The sequence below is a fragment of the Bufo gargarizans genome, chromosome 3, assembly GCF_014858855.1.
Source record: "Bufo gargarizans isolate SCDJY-AF-19 chromosome 3, ASM1485885v1, whole genome shotgun sequence".
NCBI lineage: Eukaryota > Metazoa > Chordata > Amphibia > Anura > Bufonidae > Bufo > Bufo gargarizans.
The window spans coordinates 488,470,615-488,489,625 of NC_058082.1; positions in this window are offsets into that span (position 1 = coordinate 488,470,615).

The following is a 19,011-nucleotide window of genomic DNA, read 5'->3' on the forward strand; positions in this document are numbered from 1 at the left end:
CATCTCTTGTATCATCTCTTTCACAGACTGATAGGTAGTAGGTGGTATGGGTCTGTATCTCTCCTTAATAGAAGGATGAGAGCCAGTGAGTATGGTGTGTTTGATTACACTGACCTCTCCGTAGTCCGTGGAGTGTTTGCTGAAAGCCTGGTGGTGCTCTTTCACCAGCTTCAGGACTCCCTCTATTTGCTCTTTTGGGGTGGATTCGTTCCCCACATGTAGTTCTTCCCACCAGGATGTCGTAGGGAGGCTGCTGCTCTGTGTGGTCTGGAACGCCTCCGTGGCAGGCAGACGGATCACATCCTGGAAAGACACCTGAAAAAGCTGAGCAACGGGGCAGTGTTTAAGGAGAGTAACGGGATGATCACCAAAGTTAATTAAACGGACAGGCACTTTACCTTGAGACACGGTCACCAGGCTCTTGGCTGTCCGTATGACATCTGGACAGTACAAATTTCTCCTTTTTTGTTGGCGAACATTTGTTGAGCACACAGCACAATAATAGTCTTTTGAATAACTCTTCTGGAAGCAGGTGAGGCTGAGGATATAGTTTGATTTAATGCGTCAAGCACTTTGGAGTAACAATTTTTTAGAACGTTAGTCCCTAAGATCATAGGGTGTCCTCCTTTATCTCCTGCTTGTACCACAATTACGCCTTGCTGTGGCAGGGTGGCTTCTCCCACCTGAAGGGTAGGTTCCCAATACCCATGCACTTTCACTGGTTTACCGTTGCTAGCAATGATATTTAGCCAGGACTCTGGTGGCTGGGTGAGGAGACTTGGATCCAAGAACTTGTCAAAGTCAGGCCGTTGAATGGTGGTGACCTGTGACCCAGTGTCCAACAGGGCTTCAAAGGGTATCCCGTTGATACATATATTAATTTTTGGACGGGATCCTACATACTTAGGCATCCAGCTTGAATCCTTTGGACCTACTGTTCTACCTCCCGAGGGGCGGTCCTCTGCCTCAGGGGTTGCCGGTTTAACTGCCAGCACATTGATTCAGTATGTCCATATTTCTTACAGTGGTGGCAGACAGGCTGTTTTCTACTTCTGGGCCGGTAACTCGGTCACCCATCAGGTTCTTTTCGAAATAGATCCCGATAGGCAGGTGGGAGCCTTGGAGGAAAAGGGCCTTCATCTTCCAGTAACAATGGTCTCTCCCACTCCTCGATTTTCTTACACACCTTCTCCAAGCTTAGAGTAAAATGGTTCACTTGCTCCATTAAGGCTGCCACTACATCTGTGACTAGAGCCTGGGTGGCTTGACTGACTCCTGCAGGCCCCACATTAACAGTCTTTGGCTGACAAGCCTGAGGTTCAGGGGAGGCTGCTGGCCCTGGAGCAGGGTTCTGGCCTAGTATACTGATGGCCAATTCCTTAAAATCCAAAAATGTACAGTGGGGGTGTTGAGCCGACAACATCCGTAGCTGGCCCTTTAAATGCTCAGTACTTATGCCCGCAATGAACTGTTCTCTAAGAGTCCGGACCTGGTCCTCAGCTTCTTTGGGATCCACTTGGACTACAGCTCTCAGTGTCTCTTGTAAGGACAGGGCAAAATCGCGGAGCGACTCTCCAGGCTGCTGCTTTCTGCTGAAGAAACGCATTTTAACTTCTGACACCGTTCTGGCCTCAAATGTGGTGCCCAAGAGATCAAAAATCTGTTCCAGGCTACTCTTCTCAGAGTGGGGCCATGACATGACTTCCCTGCGGGCGGCCCCTTCTAACTGAGCTAGGAGGATCTCCATTTGTTGTTCGGCAATTATGGGATAAAGCCGGAACAAGGCCAGTATCTGCTCCCTAAAGTCTTTTAACTTGTGGGCTTCCCCTGAATAACGTGGAAACCAGGGGGCCCCAAAATAATACGAAATGGTTAACGGCACCAGGCTTGGCGGTGCCGCGGCGGCAGGGGCCCTAGAGTCGGCTATGGGTACTTCAGAAGGCACGACTGGGGCCGCCTGCCCGATTTCCTCAGGTGCGGACATGGCGTTAATATGTGGGTATGGCCCTTTAAATGTAGCGGAGCGACCGGAGCGGCAATGTGATAAATTTTTCACAGTAAAGTCTTTGGTCACTAAAGGGATCCTCTCAGTTGCCCTGGCAGGGGTCGGGAATGTTCCGGTAAGGTAATCGGAAGAGCCGGCAAAAGTTTAAAGTCTGTACTTACTCCGGTGATGCTCGCTCCAGATCTCGCGAGATCCGTGGCTACGGGCGTCGAGCGTCCTGCGTACAGCGTCAGCAGGTGGGCGCGGTCTCTCGTAGCTCCGGGACTCAGGTAGGCGGCACCTTTTCTTCCAGACAGGGCGGCGTTCTTCCTCCTTGTTGGCTGGGCGATGACTCCACCTTGTTCTTTTTCACGCCAAAGTCCTCTTTTTCGCGCCAAACGGGTCCCACAAGGCGCACTTGTAATCCAATTCAGGTTAAGTGGGCAAAATCGCTGTCGATTCACTGACAGCAAGCAGTGGCTTAAATAAGGAGCAAACAGTCCAGACAATATTATCTTCACACCGCAATTTATTACAGTTCAATTTGGCCCAGCAATTTTCAATAAAGCAATTAGGGCTTGGTTACTTTAAGGCAAATAACAGCACACAGTTTTTGTATCCGCAATGGCGCAGGAATGATCGTATCCTATTCGTGACGCCAATTTATGCAGCACGCCAGACCTGCAGGGTATTAGCGACAGTGAGGTCACAGTATGGGCAATCGAGGGTTACTCACTTTTCTGAGGAGAACCCTGGGCAGGCATGCAACAGTGAAAGAGAGGTAGACACTAGTTCCTCTGGGGCACACTCTGTAGATAGGGACCAGGCCTGATGGTATGTGGGGTGCCCTGGATGTTGTAGGTGTTTTGAGTGCCTTAGGTAAGGTCCCTTTAAGAATCGTGACGCCAGTGCCTGTAACGGTGGCACACCGGTTTGCAGGAGGATTAATAGAGTACACAGTTGGTAAACCAAACGTTGCTTTACTTGGTGAAACAGTCCAACTTTTTACAGTCAGTTGCAGTGGTGTATAATGCAGTCCTTTACAGTACAAAATGAACAGCAGGTTTACTTCACAGCACAGCAGGTTTCAATCTTGCAAGATACTTGGAGGGTAAACAGTTAATGCTTTGCAGTACAATGCTGCTCTATCCCCACAGCTATTCTAGCTGGCTGGATCCCAAGGCCTAAGTGCTGGCTTAAATCCTTGGTATAAAATCCTTCCTCCAGTATTGGCACTTGCTTAAGGTTACAATACCTTCTTTTCCTAGCTGTCTTCACTGCTGGATTGGAAAGGTGGCTGCAGGTTTCTCCCAGGAGGTGCTCTCCTACTACTGGGGTATCTCAACTGAGCTATCCTTAGCCTCAGGAGCTTCAGGCTGACTAGGTGACTCCTCTAGTCCCCTGGAATACACTAACTTCTCCCCTGTCTGGGCCGTCCTATATATAACTAGGGCTCTCTAGCTCCCTCTAACGCCTGAGAGGCTAAACTGCACCCTGACAGGCCTGACACCCAGTTAACACAGGGAAATCATACATGTAAAAACACATTAACCCCTTTGTGTAGTGCCCACCTTTACCTAGTGGGACACTACACAAAGATATGGAAATTGCAGCCATGGTCATCCATTTTTGCATGTAGATCTCTACAGGCTTACATTTTATTTGAATCTCTAATATTTGGTATGGCACTGTTCACATGATGCGGTTTCTCACACCCTGCGCTTGTGCTTTGCAGACAGATTTCCCCATTTGTGCTGCTTCAGCCCAGGCGTGGGGATGTGGAAAGCGCATCATGTGGGGCTATTTTAAATCTATGTACTTTGTTAATGATGCTTCAGGTGTGAGTCTGCCAGCTGATTGATTTGTGACGTCATGTTACCACTAGGGATGAGCGAACTCGAAATGTATAGTTCGGGTTAGTACCGAATTTTGGGGTGTTCGTGACGCGGACCCGAACCCGGACATTTTCGTAAAAGTCCGGGTTCGGGTTCGGTGTTCGTCGCTTTCTTGGCGCGTTTGTGACGCTTTCTTGGCGCTTTTTGAAAGGCTGCAAAGCAGCCAATCAACAAGCGTCATACTACTTGCCCCAAGAGGCCGTCACAGCCATGCCTACTATTGGCATGGCTGTGATTGGCCAGAGCACCATGTGACCCAGCCTCTATTTAAGCTGGAGTCACATAGCGCCGCCCGTCACTCTGCTCTGATTAGCGTAGTTGCGGCTGCGACAGTAGGGTGAGATTAGGCAGATTAACTTCTCCAAAGGACTTGATTAATCGATCGATCTGCAGCTGTGCATCATTGAGCTGCTGAAATTCAATTGCTCACTGTTTTTAGGCTGCCCAGACCGTTTGTCAGTCACTTTTTTCTGGGGTGATCGGCGGCCATTTTGTGTCTTGTGCGGTGCTGCGACCAAGTGCATCCAAGCTGCGACCAAGTGCATTTAACCCTCAATGGTGTGGTTGTTTTTTGGCTAAAGCCTACATCAGGGTGAAGCTGTCACACCAAGTGCATTTAACCAGCAATAGTCTGTTTATTTTTTGGCCATATACTACATCAGGGGCAAGCTGCGCCTGTCACCAAGTGCATTTAACCCTCAATGGTGTGGTTGTTTTTTGGCTAAAGCCTACATCAGGGTGAAGCTGTCACACCAAGTGCATTTAACCAGCAATAGTCTGTTCATTTTTTGGCCATATACTACATCAGGGGAAAGCTGCGCCCGTCACCAAGTGCATTTAACCCTCAGTAGTGTGGTTGGTCAAGCTGTCACACCAAGTGCATTTAACCAGCAATAGTGTGGTTATTTTTTGGCCATATCTCAGTCTAATTCTGTCACTAAATCCATACCGGTCACCCAGCGCCTAAATACGAGGCCTCAAATTTATATCCCGCTAAATCTGTCGTTACCGCTGTCCTGTTGTGGATGGGCAAGTTATTTAGTGTCCGTCAAAGCACATTTTTTGTTCTGGGTTGAAATACAATTCCCAATTTAGCAATTTCATAATTTAGTGGTTTCTGCTATATCAGAGCTATTTGAAATCTATCCCTAAAAGGGTATATAATATTCAAGGTGCACATAGGGTCATTCAGAATAACTTCACACACACGCTACTGTGCATTTCCAAGTCTAATTCTGTCACTAAATCCATACCGGTCACCCAGCGCCTAAATACTAGGCCTCAAATTTATATCCCGCTGAATTTGAATACAATACATTGGGCCAAATAATATATTTGTTGTTGTGGTGAACCATAACAATGAGAAAAACATCTAGTAAGGGACGCGGACGTGGACATGGTCGTGGTGGTGTTAGTGGACCCTCTGGTGCTGGGAGAGGACGTGGCCGTTCTGCCACATCCACACGTCCTAGTGTACCAACTACCTCAGGTCCCAGTAGCCGCCAGAATTTACGGCGATATATGGTGGGGCCCAATGCCGTTCTAAGGATGGTAAGGCCTGAGCAGGTACAGGCATTAGTCAATTGGGTGGCCGACAGTGGATCCAGCACGTTCACATTATCTCCCACCCAGTCTTCTGCAGAAAGCGCACAGATGGCGCCTGAAAACCAACCCCATCAGTCTGTCACATCACCCCCATGCATACCAGGGAAACTGTCTCAGCCTCAAGTTATGCAGCAGTCTCTTATGCTGTTTGAAGACTCCGCTGGCAGGGTTTCCCAAGGGCATCCACCTAGCCCTTCCCCAGCGGTGGAAGACATAGACTGCACTGACGCACAACCACTTATGTTTCCTGATGATGAGGACATGGGAATACCACCTCAGCATGTCTCTGATGATGACGAAACACAGGTGCCAACTGCTGCGTCTTTCTGCAGTGTGCAGACTGAACAGGAGGTCAGGGATTAAGACTGGGTGGAAGACGATGCAGGGGACGATGAGGACCTAGACCCCACATGGAATGAAGGTCGTGCCACTGACTTTCACAGTTCGGAGGAAGAGGCAGTGGTGAGACCGAGCCAACAGCGTAGCAAAAGAGGGAGCAGTGGGCAAAAGCAGAACACCCGCCGCCAAGAGACTCCGCCTGCTACTGACCGCCGCCATCTGGGACCGAGCACCCCAAAGGCAGCTTCAAGGAGTTCCCTGGCATGGCACTTCTTCAAACAATGTGCTGACGACAAGACCCGAGTGGTTTGCACGCTGTGCCATCAGAGCCTGAAGCGAGGCATTAACGTTCTGAACCTGAGCACAACCTGCATGACCAGGCACCTGCATGCAAAGCATGAACTGCAGTGGAGTAAACACCTTAAAACCAAGGAAGTCACTCAGGCTCCCCCTGCTACCTCTTCTGCTGCTGCCGCCTCGGCCTCTTCCTCTGCCTCTGGAGGAACGTTGGCACCTGCCGCCCAGCAAACAGAGGATGTACCACCAACACCACCACCACCTCCGTCACCAAGCGTCTCAACCATGTCACACGGCAGCGTTCAGCTCTCCATCTCACAAACATTTGAGAGAAAGCGTAAATTCCCACCAGACAGCTTCAAACAGCTCATGTCGCTTGCTGTCCCACAGTATGTTGTTCCCAGCCGCCACTACTTCTCCAAGAGAGCCGTGCCTTCCCTGCACAACCAAGTATCCCATAAAATCAAGTGTGCACTGCGCAACGCCATCTGTAGCAAGGTCCACCTAACCACAGATACGTGGACCAGTAAGCACGGCCCTAACTGCACGCTATATCTCCCTAACTGCACACTGGGTAAATGTAGTGGCAGCTGGGCCCCAGGCGGAGAGCTGTTTAGCGCACGTCCTTCCGTCGCCAAGGATCGCAGGGCAACATTCTTTGCCTCCTGTTGCCACCTCCTCCTTCTCGGCTTCCTCCTCCTCTTCTTCCACCTGCTCATCCAGTCAGCCACACACCTTCACCACCAACTTTAGCACAGCCCGGGGTAAACGTCAGCAGGCCATTCTGAAACTCATATGTTTGGGGGACAGGCCCCACACCGCACAGGAGTTGTGGCGGGGTATAGAACAACAGACCGACGAGTGGTTGCTGCCGGTGAGCCTCAAGCCCGGCCTGGTGGTGTGTGATAATGGGCGAAATCTCGTTGCAGCTCTGGGACTAGCCAATTTGACGCACATCCCTTGCTTGGCGCATGTGCTGAATTTGGTGGTGCAGAAGTTCATTCACAACTACTCCGACATGTCAGAGCTGCTGCATAAAGTGCGGGCCGTCTGTTCGCGCTTCCGGCGTTCACATCCTGCTGCTGCTCGCCTGTCTGCGCTACAGCGTAACTTCGGCCTTCGCGCTCACCGCCTCATATGCGACGTGCCCACCAGGTGGAACTCCACCTTGCACATGCTGGACAGACTGTGCGAGCAGCAGCAGGCCATAGAGGAGTTTCAGATGCAGCACGCACGGGTCAGTCGCACTACAGAACAGCACCACTTCACCACCAATGACTGGGCCTCCATGCGAGACCTGTGTGCCCTGTTGCGCTGTTTCGAGTACTCCACCAACATGGCCAGTGGCGATGACGCCGTTATCAGCGTTACAATACCACTTCTATGTCTCCGTGAGAAAACACTTAGGGCGATGATGGAAGAGGAGGTGGCCCAGGAGGAGGAGGAGGAGGAAGAGGGGTCATTTTTAGCACTTTCAGGCCAGTCTCTTCGAAGTGACTCAGAGGGAGGTTTTTGGCAACAGCAGAGGCCAGGTACAAATGTGGCCAGCCAGGGCCCACTACTGGAGGACGAGGAGGACGAGGATGAGGAGGAGGTGGAGGAGGATGAGGATGAAGCATGGTCACAGCGGGGTGGCACCCAACGCAGCTCGGGTCCATCACTGGTGCGTGGCTGGGGGGAAAGGCAGGACGATGACGATACGCCTCCCACAGAGGACAGCTTGTCCTTACCCCTGGGCAGCCTGGCACACATGAGCGACTACATGCTGCAGTGCCTGCGCAACGACAGCAGAGTTGCCCACATTTTAACCTGTGCGGACTACTGGGTTGCCACCCTGCTGGATCCACGCTACAAAGACAATGTGCCCACCTTACTTCCTGCACTGGAGCGTGATAGGAAGATGCGCGAGTACAAGCGCACGTTGGTAGACGCGCTACTGAGAGCATTCCCAAATGTCACAGGGGAACAAGTGGAAGCCCAAGGCCAAGGCAGAGGAGGAGCAAGAGGTCGCCAAGGCAGCTGTGTCACGGCCAGCTCCTCTGAGGGCAGGGTTAGCATGGCAGAGATGTGGAAAACTTTTGTCAACACGCCACAGCTAACTGCACCACCACCTGATACGCAACGTGTTAGCAGGAGGCAACATTTCACTAACATGGTGGAACAGTACGTGTGCACACCCCTCCACGTACTGACTGATGGTTCGGCCCCATTCAACTTCTGGGTCTCTAAATTGTCCACGTGGCCAGAGCAAGCCTTTTATGCCTTGGAGGTGCTGGCCTGCCCGGCGGCCAGCGTTTTGTCTGAACGTGTATTCAGCACGGCAGGGGGCGTCATTACAGACAAACGCAGCCGCCTGTCTACAGCCAATGTGGACAAGCTGACGTTCATAAAAATGAACCAGGCATGGATCCCACAGGACCTGTCTGTCCCTTGTCCAGATTAGACATTAACTACCTCCCCTTAACCATATATTATTGGACTCCAGGGCACTTCCTCATTCAATCCTATTTTTATTTTCATTTTATCATTATATTGCGAGGCTACCCAAAGTTGAATGAACCTCTCCTCTGTCTGGGTGCTGGGGCCTAAATATATGCCAATGGACTGTTCCAATGTTGGGTGACGTGAAGCCTGATTCTCTGCTATGACATGCAGACTAATTCTCTGCTGACATGAAGCCAGATCCTCTGTTACGGGACCTCTCTCCTCTGCCTGGGTGCTGGGCCTAAATATCTGACAATGGACTGTTGCAGTGGTGGCTGACGTGAAGCATGATTTTCTGCTATGACATGCAGACTGATTCTCTGCTGACATAAAGCCAGATCCTCTGTTACGGGACCTCTCTCCTCTGCCTGGATGCTGGGCCTAAATTTATGAAAATGGACTCTTACAGTGGTGGGTGACGTGAAGCCTGATTCTCTGCTATGACATGAAGACTGATTCTCTGCTGACATGAAGCCAGATTGTCTGTTACGGGACCTCTCTCCTCTGCCTGGGTGCTGGGCCTAAATTTATAAAAATGGAATGTTGCAGTGGTGGGTGACGTGAAGCCTGATTCTCTGCTATGACATGCAGACTGATTCTCTGCTGACATGAAGCCAGATTGTCTGTTACGGGACCTCTCTCCTCTGCCTAGGTGCTGGGCCTAAATTTATGAAAATGGACTCTTACAGTGCTGGGTGACGTGAAGCCTGATTTTCTGCTATGACATGCAGACTGATTCTCTGCTGACATGAAGCCAGATCCTCTGTTACGGGACCTCTCTCCTCTGCCTGGGTGCTGGGCCTAAATATATGCCAATGGACTGTTACAGTGGTGGCTGATGTGAAGCCTCATTCTCTGCTATGACATGCAGACTAATTCTCTGCTGACATGAAGCCAGATTGTCTGTTACGGGACCTCTCTTCTCTGCCTGGGTGCTGGGCCTAAATTTATGACAATGGACTGTTGCAGTGGTGGCTGACGTGAAGCCTGATTCTCTGCTATGACATGCAGACTGATTCTCTGCTGACATGAAGCCAGATTCTCTGTTACGGGACCTCTCTCCTCTGCCTGGGTGCTGGGCCTAAATATATGCCAATGGACTGTTGCACTGGTGGCTGACGTGAAGTCTGATTGTCTGTTACGGGACCTCTCTCCTCTGCCTGGGTGCTGGGCCTAAATATCTGACAATGGACTGTTGCATTGGTGGCTGACGTGAAGCCTGATTCTCTGCTATGATATGAAGACTGATTCTCTGCTGACATGAAGCCAGATTGTCTGTTACGGGACCTCTCTCCTCTACCTGGGTGCTGGGCCTAAATATCTGACAATGGACTGTTGCATTGGTGGCTGACGTGAAGCCTGATTCTCTACTATGATATGAAGACTGATTCTCTGCTGACATGAAGCCAGATTGTCTGTTACGGGACCTCTCTCCTCTGCCTGGGTGCTGGGCCTAAATATCTGACAATGGACTGTTGCATTGGTGGCTGACGTGAAGCCTGATTCTCTGCTATGACATGTAGACTGATTCTCTGCTGACATGAAGCCAGATTGTCTGTTACGGGACCTCTCTCCTCTGCCTGGGTGCTGGGCCTGAATTTATGAAAATGGACTCTTACAGTGGTGGGTGACGTGAAGCCTGATTCTCTGCTATGACATGAAGACTGATTCTCTGCTGACATGAAGCCAGATTGTCTGTTACGGGACCTCTCTCCTCTGCCTGGGTGCTGGGCCTAAATTTATGACAATGGTCTGTTGCAGTGGTGGGTGACGTGAAGCCTGATTCTCTGCTATGACATGAAGACTGATTCTCTGCTGACATGAAGCCAGATTGTCTGTTACGGGACCTCTCTCCTCTGCCTGGGTGCTGGGCCTAAATTTATGAAAATGGACTCTTACAGTGGTGGGTGACGTGAAGCCTGATTCTCTGCTATGACATGAAGACTGATTCTCTGCTGACATGAAGCCAGATTGTCTGTTACGGGACCTCTCTCCTCTGCCTGGGTGCCGGGGCCTAAATATCTGAGAATGGACTGTTCCAGTGGTGGGTGACGGGAAGCCAGATTCTCTGCTATGGGACCTCTCTCCAATTGATTTTGGTTAATTTTTATTTATTTATTTTTTATTTTAATTCATTTCCCTATCCACATTTGTTTGCATGGGATTTATCTACATGTTGCTGCCTTTTGCAGCCCTCTAGCCCTTTCCTGGGCTTTTTTGTAGCCTTTTTAGTGCCGAAAAGTTCGGGTCCCCATTGACTTCAATGGGGTTCGGGTTCGGGACGAAGTTCGGATCGGGTTCGGATCCCGAACCCGAACATTTTTGGGAAGTTCGGCCGAACTTCTCGAACCCGAACATCCAGGTGTTCGCTCAACTCTAGTTACCACCACCCACTAGATGGGGGAGGGAATGTGGGTCTTTAAATTTCTTTAGACTCGCAGACCACTTTGTTACGACTAAGGAGAAGGTCTCCGAAACGCGTAAACAGCTTGTTTGTGATACTGTCCCGCATATGATGTGATTGAATAAAGAGGAAGATTTTATGGGAAGAAAAATAGGTGCCGGAATCGTTTTTATTATTTCACAATGTTAGAATAGGCTCTGCTAATAATGTTCCAATACTTGTTAATGATGGTTCTACATTTGTTTACCCAAGGGTGGTATTTCACTACAAAAGGAACTCGGGGTGGTTTGTTGCTAATAATAGAATTGTCAGTGGATTGTTTTGCCCGTTGAAGATTCAGTAGGTCATTGGGATAGCCTCTGCTTCGGAACTTTCCTAACATTTCCTCCTTACGTGTTGTCCTAGTGTCAGAGTCAGAAACTATCCTGCTCACCCTCTGTAATAACAAAATGGTGAAATGTAAAAAAAAATAATTGGGGTAGATTATTTATGTTAATTATGTTTTTAACAGCAAAATAAACCTCAATATACATTACTCTGATTATGCAGTTTGCATTAATACCCCATGTGTGGTGGTAAACTTCTCTATGGGCATGGGGCAGTCGTCAGAAGGAAACGATGGAGGCAGATTTTGCTAGAATGGTATTTAGGCACCATTTTGTATTTGAAGAAACCCTGACGTACCCCTACAGTGGAAACCCTCAAAAAGTTACCCTGTTTTGTACATATATATATATATATATATATATATATATATTAAGGGGATACTAAGTAATTTGATCCCCTAAGCATTTTACAGAATTTGGAAACACTTGGCTATGAAAATTAAAATTTCCATTTCTTTCAATAAAATGTTTCTTTAGCCCCATATTTTTAACTTCAACAAGGGTTAACAGGAGAAAAATCACCCCATAATTTGTTAGCCATTTTCTCCTGAATACGAAAACACACCATATGTAGTGGTAAACTGCTGTGGGGGCACATGGCAGAACTCAAAATGGAAGGAGAGCCATATGGCTTTTGAAGCAGATTTTGATGATTGGTTTACGGATGCCAATGGTTTTTATTTTCATTGGCACCATTTTGGTGTACATAAGACTTTTTGATCACTTGGTATTACACTTTTTGTAAGGAAAGGTGACAAAAAAGGGCATACCTTTTTCTTTTCTTTTTTTTTCTTTTTTTTTACAGCATTCACCTGAGGGGCGTGGGTATAGAGTAGGTTGCTACAGATGCTATGGATACCCAATGTGTCTATTATTTTTGTTAAGTTTTACACAGTGAAATCCTTTTTGAGCATAATAAAATCTTGTTTTTGTGTTGCCATTTTCTGAGAGCTCACAGATGGGCTATTGTAGCTAAAGCAAAGTTTGCATCACCTTAAATTACGCATTTAACTCTGATATTTGGGATGCTAAAAGTGAAAACAAAAAATACTTTATTCACATTTGTTAAATTAAAAACTTCGGAGAAATTGAATATATAGTAAGTAACACTTATTAATCAGGGGTGGTAGTGCTACATACGGGTACTAGAGCAAGATAAGCCCACATAAACCCAATTAGTAAAAGCGCCTAAAGTTGCAAAAGTGTGCTAATTGCCACCAATGATAAAAATAAAACACACTCTGGGGTATAACTCACACCCCTATGTGTTCAAAATAGCCTATTTTACACACCATTAAGCTGACTCTGTACTCAATACACAACTATGAGCTGAGCTCTGCGATTGGCCAGCGCTACAGCATAGGAGCAGGAGACCGCGACAGGTTCCCCTGGGTGGAGCCTAAGTTCCCCCGGGTGGAACCTAAGTAGGAACATACCGGAGGCTATAACCGGAGAACGGAGCGGCGCCCAGGGATAACAGTAAGTGCAGGGGGATCCCTGGGCGCCGCTCTACACGTCGGTATAGTCAGTTTACATACTTTTTTCAGATGAAAGGTCCTCTGTAACTTAGGTGAGAATGTTGACGAGCACAAGGCTGGAGATCATTATGTCAAGCTGATTGGGTTAAAATGGCAGACTTTACCTGTTAAAAGGAGGGTGATGCTTGAAATCATTGATCTTCCATTGTTAACCACGGTGACCTGCAAAGAAACGCGTGCAGCCATCATTGCGTTGCATAAAAATGGCTTCACAGTAGAGATGTCGCGAACATAAAATTTTCCGTTTGCGAACGGCGAACGCGAATTTTCGCAAATGTTCGCGAACGGGCGAACCGCCATTGACTTTAATGGGCAGGCGAATTTTAAAACCCACAGGGACTCTTTCTGGCCACAGTAGTGATGGAAAAGTTGTTTCAGAGGGACTAACACCTGGACTGTGGCATGCCGGAGGGGGATCCATGGCAAAACTCCCATGGAAAATTACGTAGTTGACGCAGAGTCGGGTTTTAATCCTTAAAAGGCATAAATCACCTAACATTCCTAAATTGTTTGGAATAACGTGCTTTAAAACATCAGGTATGATGTTGTATCGATCAGGTAGTGTAACGGTTAGGCCCGATTCACAGTGAAAGACCAAACTCCCTGTTTAACGCACCGCAAACAACCGCAAAGAGTCCGTTTGCACAACCGCAAACTCCCCATTTGCACAAGGTTGGATACCAAGCTAGCCATGTCCCGTTCCTTGCCCTCACTGACGTCATTGAAGGTCTCTTCCTCCACCCAGCCACGTACAACACCAAGGGTCCCCGAAAGGTGACAACAAGCCCCCTGGGATGCCTGCTGTGTTTGGTCTTCCACCTCCTCAAAGCCACCTTCCTCCTCTGACTCTTATTCTTTAGACTCCTCTCTCTTTTTTAGTCGAATGTATCGCCCACTGGCAGTCCCTTCGGGATCCATCCCTCATTCATCTTAATAAAGGTGAGGTAATCTAGACTTTTTTGACCTAGGCGACTTCTCTTCTCAGTGACAATACCTCCTGATGCACTGAAGGTCCTTTCTGACAGGACACTTGAAGCGGGGCAGGCCAGAAGTTCTATGGCAAATTGGGATAGCTCAGGCCACAGGTCAAGCCTGCACACCCAGTAGTCAAGGGGTTTATCGCTCCTCAGAGTGTCGATATCTGCAGTTAAGGCGAGGTAGTCTGCTACCTGTCGGTCGAGTCGTTCTGTGAGGGTGGACCCCGAAGGGCTGTGGCGATGCGTAGGACTTAAAAAGCTCTGCATGTCCTCCATCAACAACACGTCTGTAAAGCGTCCTGTCCTTGCCGGCGTGGTCGTGGTAGAAGGAGGATTACTTTCACCTCTTCCCCTGTTAGATTCCCGTTGTGCTGTGACATCACCCTTATACGCTGTGTAAAGCATACTTTATAATTTATTTTGGAACTGCTGCATCCTTTCCGACTTCCGGTACATCGCTAACATTTCAGGCACTTTCTGCCTATACTGGGGGTCTAGTAGCGTGGACACCCAGTACATGTCGTTCCCCTTTGGCTTTTTTATACCAGGGTCCCTCAACAGGCACGACAGCATGAAAGACCCCATTTGCACAAGGTTGGATGCCGAGCTACTCATGTCCCGTTCCTCGTCCCCAGTGATCTCACTGAAAGTTTGTTCTTCCCCCAGCCACGTACAACACCACGGGTACCAGATAGGTGACAACGAGCACCCTGGGATGCCTGTTGTGGTTGGACTTCCTCAAAGCCACATTCCTCCTCTGACTCCTCTTCCTCACACTCCTCTTCCGGCATTGACGCAGGTCCAGCAAGCGATGCTGATAAGGCTTTTTCTGGTGGTGGTTATGGTGACCACAACTCTTCCTCTTCACGCTCATCTACGGCCTGATCCAGCACCCTTCGCAAGGCACGCTCCAGGAAGAAAACAAATGGGATGATGTCGCTGATGGTGCCTTCGGTGCGACTGACTAGGTTTGTCACCTCCTCAAAAGGACGCATGAACCTACAGGCATTGCGCATGAGCGTCCAGTAACGTGGCAAAAAAATTCCCAGCTCCGCAGAGGCTGTCTTAGCACCCTGGTTTTTCTTGTTGGAGCAGGCGGTTAAACATTCGGAGTGTTGAATTCCAACGTGTCGGGCTGTCGCAAATTAAGCGCCTCACTGGCATGTTGTTTCGGCACTGAATGTCTGAAAAGTGCGCCATGGCCGTGTAGGAACACCTGAAATGGCCACACACCTTCCTGGCCTGCTTGAGGACGTCATGTAAGCCTGTGTACTTATACACAAAGTGCTGTACGATCATATTACACACATGTGCCATGTACGGCACATGTGTCAACTTGCCCAAATTCAAGGCCGTCAACAAATTGCTTCCATTGTCACACACCACTTTTCCGATCTCCAGTTGGTGCGGAGTCAGCCACTGATCCATCTGTGCGTTCAGGGCGGACAGGAGTGCTGGTCCGGTGTGACTCTCTACTTTCAGGCAAGTCAACCCCAAGACGGCGTGACACTGTCGTATCCGGGATGTGGAATAGCCCCTGGGGAGCTGGGGGGGTGCCGTTGGAGGAGCAAGATGCATCAGCAGAAGAGGACTCAGCCGAGGAGGTTATGGAAGAGGATGGAGTAGGAGGAGTAGAGGAGGTGGCAGCAGGCCTGCCTGCAAGTCGTGGCGGTGTCACCAACTCCTCTGCAGAGCCACGCATTCCATGCTTGGCAGCTGTCAGCAGGTTTACCCAATGCACAGTGTAGGTGATATACCTGCCCTGACCGTGCTTTGCAGATCAGGTATCAGTGGTCAGATGGACCCTTGCCCCAACACTGTGTGCCAGACATGCCATTGCTTCCTTTTGCACAGTCGAGTACAGGTTGGGGATTGCCTTTTGTGCAAAGAAATTTTGTCCGGGTACCTTCCATTGTGGTGTCCCAATAGCCACAAATTTTTTTAAGGCCTCAGACTCCACCAGCTTGTATGGAAAAAGCTGGTGGGCTAAGAGTTCAGACAAGCCAGCTGTCAGACACCGAGCAAGGGGGTGACTTCGTGACATTGGCTTCTTACGCTCAAACATGTCCTTGACAGACACCTGACTGTGGGCAGATGAGCAGGAACTGCTCAAGGTGAGAGACGGAGTGGCGGATGGTTGAGAGGGGGCAAGGAGGACAGCAGTGGTTGACGTGGCTGAAGATGCTGGACCAGGAGAAGGATGGCGGCTTTGAGTTTGTGTGCTGCTTGTACTCATGTGTTGATCCCATAGGCGTTTGTGATGTGCGATCATGTGCCTTCGCAAAGCAGTTGTACCTAGGTGGGTGTTGGACTTCCCACGACTCAGTTTCTTTTGGCACAGGTTGCAAATGGCATCGCTGTTGTCAGAGGCAGACACACAAAAAATGCCACACTGCTGAGCTCTGCAATGACGGCATTCTGGTGGTGGCAACAGCATGCGTTGATTGGCGTGCTGTCTGGCTGACCCTGGGTTCTGATGCATGCTGTCTGACAGTGCCACTAGCTCCTTGTGACGACCTCCCCCTGCTTCCAACTCATCTCCTCCTCCTCTCTGTCTCCCCATTTGAACTTACTTCCTGTTCTTCTTCTCTTCGAGCGGGCATCCACGTGACATCCACGGACACATCGTCATCATCAACCGCTTCACTTGTATCTGACAACTCAGCAAAGGAAGCAGCAGTGGGTACAACATCATCATCATCACATCGTATGTCCATGTGTGTAATGCTGCCTGACTGAGACATATCCCTGTTATCTACATCCTCTGGCAATAATAGTTGTGCATCACTAATTTCTTCCGACTGATGTGTAAATAACTCCTCTGACAGATCAAGTGAAGCAGCTGTGGTGCTAGTGTTGGTGGTGGCGGCAGGCGGGCAAGTGGTAACTTGAGAGGTGCCCGAAGCTAAGCTGGAGGAGGATGGTGCGTCAAGGTTCCGAGCGGAAGCTGTAGAAGATTGGGTGTCCTGTGTTTGCCAGTCAACTATGTCCTCAGAACTTTTCGAGTTCAGGGTACGTGGCCTCTGAACACTGGGCATTATTCTAGGGCCAAAGGGAATCACAGCACCACGACGGCCCCTGCGGGGTGGCCTGCCTCTGCCTGTCATTTTTTTTTCGATTAGTGGTACTATGCGTGCAAGCTACTGTGACACCAGATATGAGTGGCACTGTGCACTGGCAGAAGTTGGCAGAGTAGACGCTGTAGGCCTGAAACACACTATTGCAGACAACTAACTGCTATTCAATCTATTACAGTTAAATTTCTAGTTTTTTTTTTTAATGTACACTACTGTTACACCAGATATGAGTGGCACTGGTGTGACACTGTGCCCTGGCAGGCCCTGAAACGCACACGTGTGAAGGGCAGGCAAATGACTGCTATTATTTCACAGTCAAATTTCAATTTTTTTTTTAACACTACTGTTACACCAGATATGAGATTTCTTTCTGCACGGACTGCTGGAGCTTGTGGAGGTACTTTGGAAGAGAGGGGTTGCGTATGCCTGCAGGCGGCTGGGTGAGGGAGGGTCTAGTAGTGTGCAGTGCAGTCCTGGGGTACATGCCATATGACAACCTGCTCCATTGCTGTAGCTTTTTGTGAGGGAGGGGAACTAATTTCTGTGAGGGGAGGGGGCATGTGGTGTATTCTGGGGGCCATGAGAGTGCAGATCTGTGTGTGGGGGCTTTATGGGGTGTAAATCTGTAAGAGGGTGCATTTGGTGTATTCTGGGAGCCATGAGGGTTCAAATCTGTGTGAGGAGCTTTGTGAGGTATTTATGTACGCTTTTGTGTCATTATTGATAATATTTTTTTTTTATAAAAGTAAATTTAAACAACTATGTGAGGGAGGGCCAGAATCAATGGAATGTAACTGTATTGTTGGTATATTTTTAGAAGATTTGGGGCCCCACTTTAGATTTTTCCCAGGGCCACATTTTGTTTAAAACCATCTAATACATGAACATTAGTGTTGGGCGCGAATATTCGAATAGCGAATATTAATCGCAAATTGAGAATTTGTGAATATTTAGAATATAGTTATATATATATTCGTATTATCGAATATTCTATTTATCTGAACCCATGATTCCTCGCTGCTTCTTGCTTGTGGGCCAATAAGAAGGCTGCAATGTCTTTGTCTGAGCTTAGCAACATCCCTAGCAACCAATAGGAAAGTTCCCTGCCCCTTACTATATAAGAACCTCCCCAGCAGCCATTTTCTGCAGTTTTTTTTAAAGTTCTGAGAGAGACATCAGTGTCATTGGTGTGCTCTGTGCTTTCCACTCATTACATTAGATAGATAGTTATATAGCTTATGTATATAATACAGAGAGTTAGTAATATAGTGTAGCTGTTGCAGTGCAGTGTGTTAGGTAGTGTGATAGGTTCCAGTGCAGGGTGTTAGGTAGTGTGATAGGTTCTGTTGTCCATACATACATGCTACAGACATAGTGCTGTGATGTCACAAGAATACATAGTGCACCAATCACTAATATGTAGTCAGACCTGCTAAAATTTAAAGTTTCACGTATTGTGCCAAAATATGCGCATCATTAATTGCAGATTAGCGCAATTGCGAATACATTGGAGCACTTTTCTGCATATAAAGCCATTTTTAATATTCTGCCATGCCAACCATTTTCTCCAGTCTCAGGAAACTTCTAGCAGCTTGGAAAATGTAGCAAAAGTGACCCACTTCTGTATTGTGCACGCTTTATGCAGATATTACATTGCCGATTTTCGCAATCAAGAAAATAATAGTGGGGGGGGGCGGAGCTTGCGCCGGACTGTGATGGCCGCATAGTTTGGAGCTCTCCGTATTAGATCCTCTACAGCACCAGCCTACACAAGCTGACAGACAACAGCATGGTTAAAAATCGGGCACCCGAGGGCCGGTGACACCTCTGGAACTGGCAGGCAGCCGAACAACAACAGCGGTATGGACAAATTTATCAAAAAAGCGGCTGCTACAGTGGCGGCTAGAGAGAGCAAGATGGCGCCGAACCCGCCTTCTAAGGTGAGCGAGCGTGCAGCTGACATGTCTGATGGGGAGAGCGATGCAGAGGATTCACATGGCAGGACGGCGCTTCCTATCACTCGCC